The 14,880-nt window shown below is 40.8% G+C and overlaps 1 protein-coding gene across 2 annotated transcripts in view; it reads right to left on the bottom strand.

The window, feature by feature from the left end:
• The window catches only part of MCF2L (MCF.2 cell line derived transforming sequence like), a 382,905-nt gene extending 370,199 nt beyond the window's left edge, over positions 1 to 12,706 (bottom strand). For both annotated transcript variants that reach the window (XM_036753319.1, XM_036753316.1), the window contains exons 1-2: positions 12,102 to 12,706; positions 6,545 to 6,633 (exon numbers count right to left, since the gene is read on the bottom strand). The gene's annotated coding sequence lies outside the window, so the exon portion shown is untranslated. The remainder of the gene's footprint in view (positions 1 to 6,544; positions 6,634 to 12,101) is intronic.
• Between the last annotated feature and the right edge of the window lie 2,174 nt (positions 12,707 to 14,880).

Below are 14,880 nucleotides of genomic sequence, written 5' to 3'. Positions count from 1 at the left end.
TTGGTGACTCCCATCTCATACAAACCAAGGGAAGAGTCAAGTAGACCAAATGGGTTAAGGGTGCCCTGGCTGATGGAAAGGTCAAAGGGGAAAGACAAAAGGAGGGTTCCCCTCATGGTGAAAGTTCTTCCTCCTACAGGGGTCCTGCACTGGATGGATAACGAATGGGATCTAGGATCCCAGAGGGGAAAGTTGGAGAAGGTCACCTGTGTAGTATGCTGTGGTGGTTCCAAGAGGTTCTAGGATAGCCCAGGAATATGACTTAGAGGGGGAGAACAAGAGGTACCAAAGATGCATGTGAGTATGCTTTTTTTTAAAAGGAGGTATTACAGAAATTAGAAAGTGATAATTATTTGTACATTTGCTTTACTTCCGGTCTCAAGCTACCTGGATTATACGATGCTCTTTTCCGGTAATTCCTTTAATTCTATTTCCATTATTTAATTCAATAAAACATTAAAGAACTACCACAATATATGCAAGCCACTGTACACAATAGGGACAAAGCAAAGCCCCAAATCTTTAGTTTGGTATTCACTGTCCTCCATGATCTGGCACCTGCCAGCCAGGAGAGTATAATTAAGAGGGCCCTGAGCTTGAAATCAAGAAACTTGGATTCAAATGCCATTTCCTTTACTAGCTATTTTCCTTGCCTGAGGTCACACAAGACAAATGCTCACCAAAGGAAAGACACAAACAGGAACAATTTTGAGGAGGAAAAGAGCTGCCTGAAGAAACCAATAGGACTACACAGGAAACTTATTTACCAACTTAGATGTTTAAAAACACATACACAGAAGCTTGGGGAAAGAAAAGGACAAATAACTGGTGATAATTTGTTTAAAGTAGGAAGATTTTTCACTTCATTTTTCTTGCTTTTTTGCAACATGGCTAATGTGGAACTATGTTTTGCATGATTTCACATGTATAATAGATATATTGCTTGCCTTCTGAATGGGTCAGGAAGGGGCAGGAGGGACAGAGATAATTTGGAATTCAAAAATCTTTACAGAATATTAAAAACAAAGAGCAAAGTTTTAACAAGAAACAAAGGCATGCTAAAAAAAAAAGTAGCATGTTAGGTGAACAAGCATTTATTAAGAATCTACTTTGTGTCAGGCATTGTGCTAAATGCTACAGATACAAAGACAGACAACACTTTAAGAACAAACAAACAAAAAAACACCTCAGCCTAGTGGTCAAGGAGATAGCCCGTCTAATGGTGGAGACAACATACAAACAACTACGTACAAACAAGATATGGACAGGATGCTGCCACATCCTGTAAAAAAATAGTGTCCGGAGCTATTTTTTAAAAAAAAGTTCTGATAAGTATGAAGTAGAGAATGTAAAATAAGGAAAGACCTATACAATGTGATAGAAAACACAAGTCAGCAAAACTGGAACGGCATACATAGACTACAACTATATTTATACAACGTATAATGTGCATATTTTAAATAAAGCAAGAAAAAAATTAGGATTGGGGACTTAGAATAGCAAGAGACCTTCGTGCTCAGCTAATCCATCCCCCTCAACTTACACATGAGGAGAACGGGCTAATTGAGCTCTACATTAACAGGGATTAAGTGAAAGAAATCAAGCCAAAGGTGGTAAATCTTTGAGCAGACTGGAGAACATGAACAAAAGTCCATCTTTTGCTTATCAGTTGTTTATTCATTTGTTTGGCTCTGTCTTGACTATTTAATAGTGGATATGTTTTATCCCTTGTTTTGTATATTTTACTCTTTTTCATTGACTTATTAAATTTGCAAAAACATTATTTTAAGGAAAAGAATAATGTGAAGACGATGAAGTCTCAAATGAGCAATGGCAGCAAATGCTACCAACAACAAGAAAGGCTTTTTAAGTCATTTGGGGGCATGAGGAAGATTAAGATAGGGACAAAAGCATTGGTTGGGTATGTGGAATGATGGTCACAGATGGTAATAATAAATCGCAACTCATATTTGTCTTATGTGTTGCCTTCTAAGGGCAATGATCTTTGGACTGGGAAGGCTAGACCAAAAATTGTTAACAGGGATGAAAAACCTGAGATAGGGGACAAGATAGTCAGAGTCTCCAGTTCCTCTCAAAGACTTCAAGTTACCAGACCCAGACGAACTACATCTTATTGTAGGAAAAGAATTAGACAATGTAATCACTGAGCCAATGATGGTGAACCAATTTTGTGGAAAACCTTGGAGAATAAGAGAGAAATAGCAGGGTAGATAACTCAATTTAGGAAAGCAAAAAAAGCAAGAGGTTAGAGACTGCAAACTATAGGCCATTGAGGGTGACTTCTCAGCGAAATTCTAGAATTCTATTCAAGAAGTTGTTTGTATATATCCAGGCCTAGTCTCTTTCCTGAACTCCAGCTGTTGTCCCATAGCCATTGAAAACTCAACAAGTCCAAATTCAGAATTCAGTTTACATGCCCCCCTCCCCAATCCACCCTTCTTCCAAACTTTCCTATTTCAACTAAAAACACAACTATTCTACTCATCTCCCAGGTTTTGTAACCTTAGCATTATCTTTTACATTTCCCTCTCCCTGTCATAGTCAGTCACTTGATAGGTCTTCCTGATTCTATGCCCATAAAATTCTCTTTATTTCATCTTTTCTCCACTCACAGAAGCACCTCAGCTTAAGCCTTCAGGCCCTTTTGGCTAGACCACTGGTTCTGTGTACCTCCCCAAAGAGATTTTGTTTATGTCAGTTTCATCTATCAATATTTACTAATTAGAAAGCAAAACATCTTGGTATCATTATTATTATTATTATGAAAAGAGATTTGCCCAGAGAATGGAAGTGTTTTAAATGGGGAGAGGAACCCCATTTTCAATTGTATGAAAAACAATCCTATGGTAGACTTGTTCTGCAGAGCCCTTGGGTACAGAACTAGGCACATTACAATGGATATGCATTGCAGAAAAGATTGTGGTTTGATGTAAGGAAAAACTTTTTAATAATCAGAATTATCCACAAGTTTAATGAGATCCCTTAGGAGGTAATGGGGTGGAAGGAGAGATTTCTGCTCATCAAAGGTTTTCAATGAAGACTGGATAACCACTTAATGCTGATGTCATAATGGAAATTCTTGTTTAGACATAGATCTGAGTATCCAGTTCTTGAGATACTATGATCCTGTGTCTAATGGTGTACAAAACATTTCAAAACTGTAGTCTGATACCCTTCTACCAAAAAAGCAACAGGGAACATTTCATTTCTTCACTCGTGATGCTTCTTACAAATAGAATTTTAACCCCAATTAAACCATCTCCCTTTCTTCACTAAAGTAGGTCTTGAGATCCAACCTCTTCCATCAATTCTGTCCTCCAGATAGGTAGGATGACAAACACACACACACACACACACACACACACACACACACACACAGAGTCTTCTTCCTTCTGCCCTGCCCTCTACCTATGGCTTCTTCCTTATCAGTCACTCCACCAAAAAAATCCTTTTATTTCCACTTAACATCTTAACTTTTTACAATTTTTTTCACTGTTCTTGTATACTTTGTCAGTTTTGCTCATTTTAAGCATTTTAGATTTTTTACTCCTAGTTCAGGTAGTAGCCACATAAACACTGAGCTATCTATCATAATAGACAAAAGAAAAAATACTACAATGTAAGCCACTTATTTGCATGGTCTAGTATCCATGTGGTTTTTGTTCTCTTCCGATTTCTAAGAGCCAAAACTAGAGAGGGATAACTAGGGATTTTTTTCAAGGACATGGTATTTTAAAAGGTTCTGAAATCAGCAGCATCCTTGGGATTACTTCCTCCCCTAAAAGGGTCTCACCCCCAGGTGACTGACACACTCTGGAGTCCCCACCCTGTCCCTTCCTTGACCTAAGTGACAAAATTTCTAGTTGTGGCTCTGTTCTACTCCAAGAATTTTTAAAATGAGCTGATTGGCAATCAGTTTAACTTTCAGAGGAAAAAAAATCCCAAACAGTCTCTGCTCATATTCATTCCCAATGTCTCAAAAAACACTGTAATTCTTTTTAATGCAAATGAAAGAGAAGGGCCTCCATGTGGGTATTTGGTATGTATATATATGCATGTGTAAAGTCCTACAGCTGATTTATCAATAAAGGATTATATGTAGGATGATAGATTTAGAGTTGGAAAGAAGCTTGGGAAGAAAGGTCATGTAATCCAACCCCCTCAGTTTTACAGATGAGGAATTAAGGCCAAGAACTACTGAGTGTTGTGCTCAAGGTCATAGAGGAATCACCTCGAGTAAAATAAACATGTTGGATTCAATCTTTCAGGTCCCCTTCTCAATTTAAATCTATAGCTCTAAAATATTTTCCCTGGGTAGAAACTGTAGTTCCCTTTTTCCTCCTACTGGACACATTTAAAACGTCTGAAGTCACTTTAAGATGAGCGGAAATTGAGAGGAGCATTCTTCACTCTTCCACTCATTACAAACTAAATTATTTGTCCTTGTACAGATTTATACAGCACATGCAGAACAGGCAGAAAAGTCCAGTTGCCTCAAACTATGCACTCTATGTTAGGGATAAGTACTAAAATTGAGACTTCCTCAAATTGGTTGGCTCAGCAGGCATCAGTAAAAAGAAATCTTAATTTTGTACATAGGACAACCAGCTGAAAAAGGAAACAAGGTCAGAGCTGCCTTCCTGCCTTTTGTCTAATGAGATTCAGTTTCTTAAGGACTGGGTACTTAGATTGGGTTTTGGAGCTATGAGACTGGAGATATCACCTAGAGAAAGAAAGCATACTACAGGGTGTCCCTAAAGTCTGGACACATAGGCAAAAATATGTTTTCAAGAAATGAAATGAATGAAATTTTCAACTACATTTTATTTAATTGGAATATTAACAAATAACATCTTCAATATGATTTCCATCATTTGTGATGCAAAGGTTGATGCGCTTTGCAAGATTCAAGTGAACTCGATGCAGTAACTCCACATTGCTGTCAATTTTAGCACATTCACTCTTTACGAGTCTATGCGTTCAATGAAATGTGTTGCATCTGTGATTTTCATTGAGTACACCCTCTCTTTTAGCATACCCCAGAAAAAAAGTCACCGAACAACACAGTCTTCGGTGAAACAGTTAATGAGATGTTAATGAGCTTTCCTATGTATCCAGACTTTAGGGACACCCTGTACAGTTATCCCTTCCATCTTGCGGTTTCAATATATTGAGGGGTCAGCATAAAAAATTGCTGTAAGTAGGAATTTGGGGGGAGTTTTGTGGAAGCCACAGACAACACATCAAGGCCAGCAGATGACACAGCTTCGGCCTACATGTAGCCTATGACCAAATACTTAAAGGTACTGTAAATATCCCATAAAAGAAAAAGAAAAAAAATCAGACTTCTTCTCAGGTATGAAGTGACAGCCAAAAAATTTTCCAGATCAAGGGGGTTCTGCATACCTAATTCCTCACAACATGGAAGGGATAACTGTATAAAGAGGAAAGCATTGGACTTAAGAGTCAAAGGTTAGGTTGTTGTGGTTCAGTATTCTTCCTGACCCCATCTGGGATTTTCTTAGCAAAGATACTGGAATGGTTCACCATTTCCTTCTGCAGCTCATTTTACAGATGAGGAAACTGAGGCAAACAGGGTTAAATGACTTGCCCAGGGTCACACAGCTAATAAGACTGAAGCCAGATTTGAATTCAGGTCTTCCTAACCCCAGGCTGGTTGCCATATGCACTGTGCCACCTAGCTGCCCCAAAGGATTTGGATTCAAATCCTGAGTCTACTGCTTATCAGCTATGTGACTTTTGACCAAGACACCTGGGCCATCCTTTACTCATCTATAAGATGAGAGGGTTGGATTTGATTATCTCTAAGTTATCTTCTCTCTCTAAACCCCACGAATGTCTTCATCACAGGTGAGGGAGCTAAGGCCTTTTGGACAACAGCATTTGAAATTGTTACAGGGTAAGAACTGAGAAATCCTGAAAAACATAGACTAAAAAAGCACTACAATAAAATGTGACCTTAAAGAATGAGCAAATCAGCAGTTTCCTTGGAAGATGATGTCTGCAAGGACACAAAAAAATGGGTTTTTGAAATAGCTAACATGTTCCCAAAAGAGTAGAGAGGAGCTCCAATCTCAAGGACAATCAAGCTGAGGTTTCACTTTCTGGGAAATTTTAAATGATGGGAGAAACGCAACATCATCATAATGATTCTTAATTTTTGCACAGTAACTAACAGTTGTTTTTAGGCCTCAAAAAAAGAGTACAACAATACATCAGAACACAGAATCAGATAGCCTCTGAGCCAATTGTATTCCCAGCTATGTAACTTCCCTGTGAATGTCTGCTATAACCCAGGTTTTTATCTGTCTACCAATATCAGGGTTATCAATCAACCTAAAAGTACCTATTGTTTCTCTACTACCTGGCCAGCATGGCAGGGAGAGGGGTGGGGGAGAGGTTGATGTGCCCAAGGGGAATTAGACAGCTTGATTCCTCTGTACTTGGCTGTTTTTGTGTGTGTGTGTGGCATGCATGTTTTAAGAAATAAAAAGCAAGTTACCTCTGAGATAGAGTAGCAAACAGAAGGCAATTGTGCTGATAGTCCTGCCCTCCTGAGATCTCCCAGTCTCCACACCTGCTGTTTAGCTGCTAAAGGTTAAAAAAAAAAAATGACAGTCACTTTTATCTCTCTACCTTTCTTCAATTCCAGCCATGCCAAGAAAAGCAGTCATTTGCCTAGGGCATTTATCAATATTGTTTTGCATTTTGGCTTTTCTCTAAAGTCAAAATCCTGAATGGGATAGACATAAAAAAATTGCCAATTTATCCACAAAGAGAATCTTAACACCTGTATATGTTTTTTTCCCATTAAATTTGTCAGATCATATATACTTTCCTCCCCTCCCTGCTTTGTGGCTTCAATAAAAATTTGTTGGCCTAATTTTGTTTATTAGAGTCTTCTTTGTTCTGTTAATAGCCTAGGGTAATTATTTCATTCTGTTACTGAAAAATAGGCCAAGTCAAAAAGTTCCCCTGATTTCTCTTCAAAATCCTGGTTACCTCTGATTCTTCCCCTCCTCCACTTCTCATCATGCAGTCATTTGTTAAGTTCTGTTGATTCTATCCCGGTAATTTCTCATAGCCAATCCTTCCTTCCAGTGTCAGCACCTTGGTCAAAGCCTTCATTACTGTCCACCTCTCCAACAGACTTTCCACCTCTATTCTCCATATTATCTTTTATAACACTGCCAGACTAATCTTCCTCATAATAGATATGCACATGCCACTCTTACTCAAAACCCTTCAATGACTCCCAAATGTCTATGAAGGAACGAAAAAAACACTTATTAAGTGCTTAATAGGTGCCAAATACTGGGGAAACAAACTGAAAAAAATGTGACAGTTCCTGCTTTCAAGGAGCTCACACTCTTAAAGTTGAGCTACAGGACAGATGAAAAGGGTTAGAAGTCCTAAGGGTGCAGCAGGACAGATGGCAAGACCCGTGAATCTTTAGGCTATTTAAGTCAATCAGATGACTGTGCCAGGGAGGCACAGGGCATAGAAACAGGGCAGATGGTAAGTCCTGAAGGACCATATGATAAAATGGCAGGGAAGATGGTAAGTCCTGGCGGTCCTCTAGCTCATCAAAAGGAATACACACAGACATACATATATACATATACACACACACATGTAAACTTACACATGCATATATACATATATGTATCTTATATGTATATTTTTGACATGTTTTATCGCCTTTAGAACATGAGCTTCCCTAAGACAGGAACCGAATTGTTTGCCTTTCTTTGTATCACCAGCACTTAGCACATAACATGCATTTAACGTCTGTTGACTAACTTTGGTCCTGCAAATCCTATGAGCAGTCAAGCAGTCCTGGGCAAGAGTGGCACTGTGGTGGCACCACTTCCTGTCCCCTAGAGATCCAGGCCTTCCAGAGTATAGATTCAGCTTTGCCCAGCCCGTAGGGTTCTCTGAAATCTGATGCCATATTTATCCCAAACTACTTCCTTTAAAATATTCTACATTCCACCCAAACAGGACTGCTCATAATCCTTTTGGAGTAGATTTTTTTCCTCACTGGACCTTGAATCAGGAAGTTCAAACATAGCCTCAGACACTTATTGAGCTGTGTGACCCTGGGCAAGTCATTTAACCTCTGCCCCAACCCACCGGAGAAGGAAATGGCAAACCATTCTGGTATCTGCCAAGAAAACCCGGGCGGTACAGTATTGGCATGCTATGGTCCATGGGGTCCCTAAGAGTACAGCAACAACAACAACCACCATGCTCCCTCTCCTTGGTTACTAACCGTGCATATAATAATGTCTCAAAGGACAATAGAAATTATAAAATTCTGAAGGTCAAAAGTCTTTTTTTAAAAGTCATGATTTCATTGGTTTAGGGAACTCCTATTGAGGAAATTCCCTCCACTAAAACAGGAAATTTCAGTGGAACAGGTTAATATCTTCTGATTCCTACTTCAGTGCTTTAATCACACCATATAGTATCAGACAAACAAATCTCTGTCCATTCAGCATCCTTGACCAAGCGTACCTTTATTTGCACATTTATTTCAAAATCCATTATTCTGGAGGGTTTTTTGTAATTAAAATATTTTTTAAACTTAAAATACTAAGGATTTCTCCTTTGAAGTTTACTATAATTACCGCTTTGAAACGTGGAGACACTTTACTTTTTCAAGATAAGTGTTCAAATTTGAGTTAAAGTCTTTTATAATAGGATTCTAAACCTCACTAAAGAAGGTTCTCAAAGAGAAAGTTAATCTCACAGTAGTCAAAGCAACATGTTAAATTGAGACTTCACCAATCTTCAAAGGAATATATAGAGAATCATGTTCGATTTACTACACGAAGACAGGATTTTCAATTATATAAAATCCTTTCATCTTTCAGGTGTACGATGTTCATTCCAATATGCAAATCTCACAATATTCATATGCTAACAGATTCTCTCTCCTTGTCATTTCTATTCTTTTCATTCCTATTCATGTACAGGGTACCCCTGTAAACAAATTTTAACTCTCCTCATACACATTGAATACACATTTTGGAAAAAAAAAAAGGAAAGTTAAAATACATGTATATGTGTGCACATATGTGTATCCCAAAACTATGTATACTATAAGGGACATTAAATATGAAGTCATTTGTCAGTAAATGTCAAAAGTGGCTTAATATCATCTTATTATATAATAACACTTTACATTTTCATAATGCTTTCATAGATCTCATTTGATTCTTATGACTCTGACATGGGCAATGCAGTGATTATTAATCCCCATTTTACAAATAAGACTGAGGCACCAAATTTAAATACATTGTCATAGGTCATGAAATTAGTGACAGAACCAGGACGACTGATACCTGAATCTGAACATAGTTCCTTTCCTACTATGTCCCCCTGTAGAGACACACAATTTTACTAATGTGATGACCTGCACCTACTTAGCCAGGCCTTTCAAACTTGTTTTTGTGATCACAGATTTGGAGCTGGAAGAGGACTCCCAGGTCATCTAATCCCATCTCTCATTTGACAGATAAGCAAACTGAGGGCCAGAGAGGTTAAGCAAATTGCCCAAGGTAACACAGGCAGAAAGTGAAGGAGCCAGAGTTGAGCCCAGCAATTCTGACTTGTGTTTGTGCTGATAGGTTTGAAGGGAAAGCCATTCTCCATCCTTGGATGGATCTGACAATGGGAACTAAAGGAGGAATGATCATTTGAAAGCCCTCTCAATCCAGGTGAATTGTAGATTAGAATAAGCCTCAAAGCTAATTAGACCTGCAACTATTGTCTCAGCTGACTGATTCACTATTAAAAGACATATAGACTCGAATAACTATTTTGAAATGCCTGGCCATCCTGTATCTCAATAAATCAATAATTCTTAAGTGCCTACTGTGTGGCCTGCACTGTGCTAAGTGCTGGGGTTACAAAAAGAAGCAAAAGCTAGTCCCTCAAGGAGCTCACAATCCAATGGGGGAGACAACATGCAAACAAATATATACATATATTATATTATACATATTTTATATTATAACATATTATACATATGCAGTCTTATTATACATATTACGTATTATAATATACATATATTATATATAAATATATACATACCCACACATATGTATAAAGCAAACTATACAGGATAAATAGGAAATAATAAAAGAGGGAAAGCACTGGAATTAAGAGGGATGAGGGAAGGGTTCCTAGAAGGTGGATTTTGTCAGGACTTAAAGAAAACCTTAAAGAGGGCTCTAGTAGAAGTGGAGGAGGAAGAGCATTCTAGATATTGGAGACAGCCAGAGAAAATGCCCCGAGCTTGTCTTGTTTGTAGAGCAGTCAGGAGACTAGTGTCATTGGACCAAAGAGTATATGTCATGGAATAAGGCGGAAGAAGACTGGAAAGGTAAGAGAGGGCTAGATTTGCCCTTCATAAATCCAACAGAATTTTTTTTATTAGTTCCTGGAGGCAATAGAATTTCTTGATGAATGGGTACCCCAAGGGAATCTAAGTGCTCCTGCAATTCCAATGGGACAAAGTGACCAGGGAGACATACCCCTCCCTTATTTTCTGAAACTCTATTCTATTTTTATAATGTTGACCCTGCCTATTACTGTCACATATCCTGGTAGCCTCCCACTCACCAGTCATCTGAACATCCTGCCATTACTACACAGCTAAAGTTTCCCCTTTACACTCCACTGGGCTATTGACAGAGAGCTACCTGTTGCTCTTTGGCTCACCACTGAGCCTGATTCTCACTGAATGCAGAATTTCCCCCTAAAATTAAGAGACTAGTGTTAACTTGCCTCCTCTGGTATGGAAGCTTCCCCATGCAGCAACTTTCTATTTCACACTTCTGACACCAGATTTGGGAGTTTAAAGCTGATTGTAATAACACCTCAGGCAGGTACCAAAAATTGAGTTGCATGGAAAATGCCAATGAGTTTCTGTGGATTGCAAATGAAGTTTTTCCTCAATTTGTATTTGATGTTAAAAACTATTAGCTAAAGCTGAATCGTCCCTTTCTTCAATACTTAAAATGAGAGGTGTAATACTTTGCTCCTCTTCCAGCTGTGGCATAAGCAGTCTGGAGAAAGATTCCTTGAAAGACTGCAAGAGAGACCAGTTCCAATGCTTAAGTCCTCTCAACCACTCTCATAAAACGGTTCAGGTTTAAGCAAACATGGAAACACAAAGCAATAAACGAATAGGGAAACATGGAACTAACCTGTTCGTCTGGGTTGGTTGTTTTGGGTTTTTTTTGAGTACCATTCCAAATGGCAAGAAAGCTGTCTTTGCCCCAAACTCCCTCTTTCTTTCCCAAGCTTGCCAAGAGAAAGTGCCCATAGTAGAGCACGTATAGGTTGTTGAAGTTTCTCTCCTGAAGTCTCTAATGCAAGAGGCGTCATTTGTAAAGTGTAACCCTCTCTCATCTTTTCCCCTGCCACCTTCCGCCCCGCCCCCCCCCCAAAAAAGGAAAAGAAACAAAGCTTTTTACACTATCCATCAACTGGCTCTGCTGACCTGTACTTTGCCTTCAGAGATTTGGGAGTAGGATTCCCCCACCCGAAGGCCAATCCCTAGTTAAACTAGTTCGTTTCCTAACGGCCGCCCAAAGGGAACAATGGTGGTCCACGCTCAACATCCCAGTAACAAAAGCATGAATGCATGCCCATCACCCACAGATTCCCACTGACAGGTTGCTTTTATTGGCATCCCTTGGCGGGGAAGACGAAAGCGAGAGACCCACGAGGGGCTCTTCATTCTCCATCTCGGCGTTGTTCCGAAGCGCCGGGGAGCAGGTGGAAAGGCGAGCGAGCGGGATGGGATCTCCCCGGCGCCGGCAACTTGGGGCTGAGCCCAGGGCTCCCGCCTAGCTCAGCCCTAGGGGCAGCCCGCGCAAACCCGGCGGCAGTTGCAATCATCGCAGGCGGCTTAGGGGAAAGAATCAAATCTCTTCGGTGGTCTCCCTGGGGAGATAGTCTGCACTACGGAGTTACAAGCTTTGTGGACTAGAGAAGCAGAAGAAAGACAACAAAGCACACAGGTTGCATGCATGCGTACTGACCTCCGAGCGGAGTCCTTGCCGGAGGGTCCGGGCAGCGCTACAGGCAGCCAAGGATCGTTTGAAGACAGGAGCCAGAGCGGACTGGCACTCTGATTCGTAGCAGCTACAGACCAACAACCGGCGAGCGAAAACAACAGCTACAGATTAACAACCGGCGAGCGAGGGCAACAGCTACAGACTAACAACCGGCAAGAGAAAGCTGCAGCCGGCTGGCTCCGCTGAGCGCCGGGCCGGCGAGGAACTAGGAGCGAGAAAGAGCCACCGCCTCCGCTGCGCCTGGGCGGGCTTTAGCACCGCCTCCCTGATCCCCCAGCACTGGCTCGCTCCGGCGTCTGCGGATGCTACCAAGCGATCGCTTCTCGGTGGAGGAGCCTGACCAAGTCCGCCAGGGCCAGTGGGAAGATGGGGACGAGAGGGAGCGAGCAAAAGTACTCTTGAGGGGCCTCTGAGTGAGCTGGGGAAAGAACTTCCTCCTAGACTGAAGACCCTGCTGAGCCCGGAGCCCAGTGCCCTCTCTGAACTCAGATAAAGTCCTAATAACAAAAGAGTGATACCTAAATGCGCCTTATTCTGCCCTAGTTGGGTTGCACCTGAAGTCAAGGGTTGTCATGTTGAGGCAGTAGCCTTTCGCCCCGGCCTCCCCTTGCCATTTTTAAAAGGTTCTTTTGTTTGTTTTTCAGACAAAGTCCAAATTACAAAAGAGTGATAGCTAAATGCACCTTATTCTGCCCTAGTTGGGTTACACCTGATGTCCATGGTTTTCATGTTGAGGCTGTAGCCTTTGGCCCCACCCCTCGCCATTTTTAAAACGTTTTTTGTTATGTTTTTGCATTTCTTCCTAACAATTCTCTTATAATCACGTCCACGTCCGACTCTTCGAAACCTCACTTAGTTTTCTTGGCAAAGATACTGGAGTGATTTGCCTTTTCCTCCTCCATCTCCTTTTTACGGGTGAGAAACTGAGGCAAACTGGGCTAAATGACTTGCCCAGGGTCACACAGCTAGCAAGTTTCTGAGGTCGGATTTGAACTCAGGAAGAGGAGTCTTCCTGATACTAGTCCAGTGCTCGCTCCACTGCGCCGTCTAACGGCCTTAACTTCACTTATATGCCGTCTACCAATTCACGACTCAGCGTCCATCCCTTCCAACCGCCTTCTTGCCTGCCCTGTTTCATCATAAAAATAAACTTCAGTGGGTGATTGGTATGGTCTCTCTAAAACAGGGTAAATGAGGTAGTGGCTGAATTTGAACTGCTGACTGGATTTGGAAGAGTGCCTAGGATTTGTTTCATTTTGGCATGCTGCTGTATTAGTATTTGTTCAGAGAAATAAACAGCAACTGGCTTGGGAAGCTTCCTGGGGACTCCGGCAGCCGTGTGTCAATAAGGATGCCTGTTCTCAGCTGGACAGTGTCAGTGACTTTGTGGTCACGGTCTCTGTGGCTACAGCAAAAGACAGGCGTTTGGGCTTTGACCAAGCAGTTAATATTACCCTTGAAAGTTGTTGGTGAACAAAGGAGCCCAAAGGTAACTGGAAGCTCAGACAGAATACAGAGAGGATCAAGGCCGAGGAGAAGTTAGGGGAATGCTTCTTTCTGCCTGGGAATCTGCACTAGGGGCAAATATTGAAAAGTACTGGCAGTAATGGAGACAGAATGGGCTTAGAGGATACTTGGTTTAAGTGTTAGGAAAGCTTGTGTTCAAGGCCTCCTTTGACACATATAGGCTAAGTGACCCTGGGAAAGTAAAAACACCACAGGAAACTCTCTAAGGTTATATGTTACAAAACAGATCTATATAGGCATGGGGTATGGGTATGTTTACTTACTCAGTTCTCCCACAGCAATTACATCTCAGGTCTTGGTAAAAAAAACAAACAAACACCAACATAGCAAGATCTTTGAAATAGAAGGTATCTTAGTGATCATTCAGTATAGTTGCCACCCAATACAAGACTCTCCTCTATGACATTCCTGACTAAAGGTCAGTCAGCCTCGGCTTGAATGCTTTCAGTAATGGGAAACTCACTATCTCATAAGGCTGCCCTTTGTCGTTTTTTGTATAACTCTATTAGAATCTACCTCCTTGAAGCTTGTGTCATTATCTTTAAATTGTCCCCTTTAATTCCATGGGGGCACTTCAAAGATGTGATAAGAGCTATCTAATCTACAATGTCCTATTTTTTTCCAGGTTAAACATCCCATTTTCTCCCTCCCAGGAGATAGAGAGTTTACCAGCCTGATGATCCAACCCTAGAAGTTCTCTAATTTGTCTTTTTTTTTTTTTACAAACCCAAAAGAAAAAAATGAAACAAAACCAAAAAACCAAACCAGGGTCCTATGATTTCATTGGAATAGATCAGTGATTTCCAAAAAAGGAGGCAGGAAATTGGGAGGTGGGCTTTTGATGCCTTACCCCAAGGGGTCTGTAATCAATCAGTCAGAAGGAGAAAGATAAGATGAACCTCATCTTCCTCACAATAGCCAATTGTTGGAATTGTCTCCAATGTAACATGCCCTACCCTATTGTTGTAGTGTAAACTCCCAGCCTCCTTCCTTCTGAGCTCCTTTGGGACCTTTTAATACCTAGATGCTATCCTGTGACACCCACAGAAGCAGCTACACAAATATGATTGGAAAAATTTTAGTACACCACTCTACCTCCTGGATACCTACTCCCTCCCCACCACTATCGCTTTGTGACTAAGGAAGACTGCCCTACCCCCATCGTCTAGAGCAATGGCATTGATTAAGAACCCCACCCTCCCTTTTTGTTTTGGAT

Source organism: Trichosurus vulpecula, chromosome 4, assembly GCF_011100635.1.
Source record: "Trichosurus vulpecula isolate mTriVul1 chromosome 4, mTriVul1.pri, whole genome shotgun sequence".
NCBI lineage: Eukaryota > Metazoa > Chordata > Mammalia > Diprotodontia > Phalangeridae > Trichosurus > Trichosurus vulpecula.
This window is presented reverse-complemented; position numbering and strand designations above follow the sequence as displayed.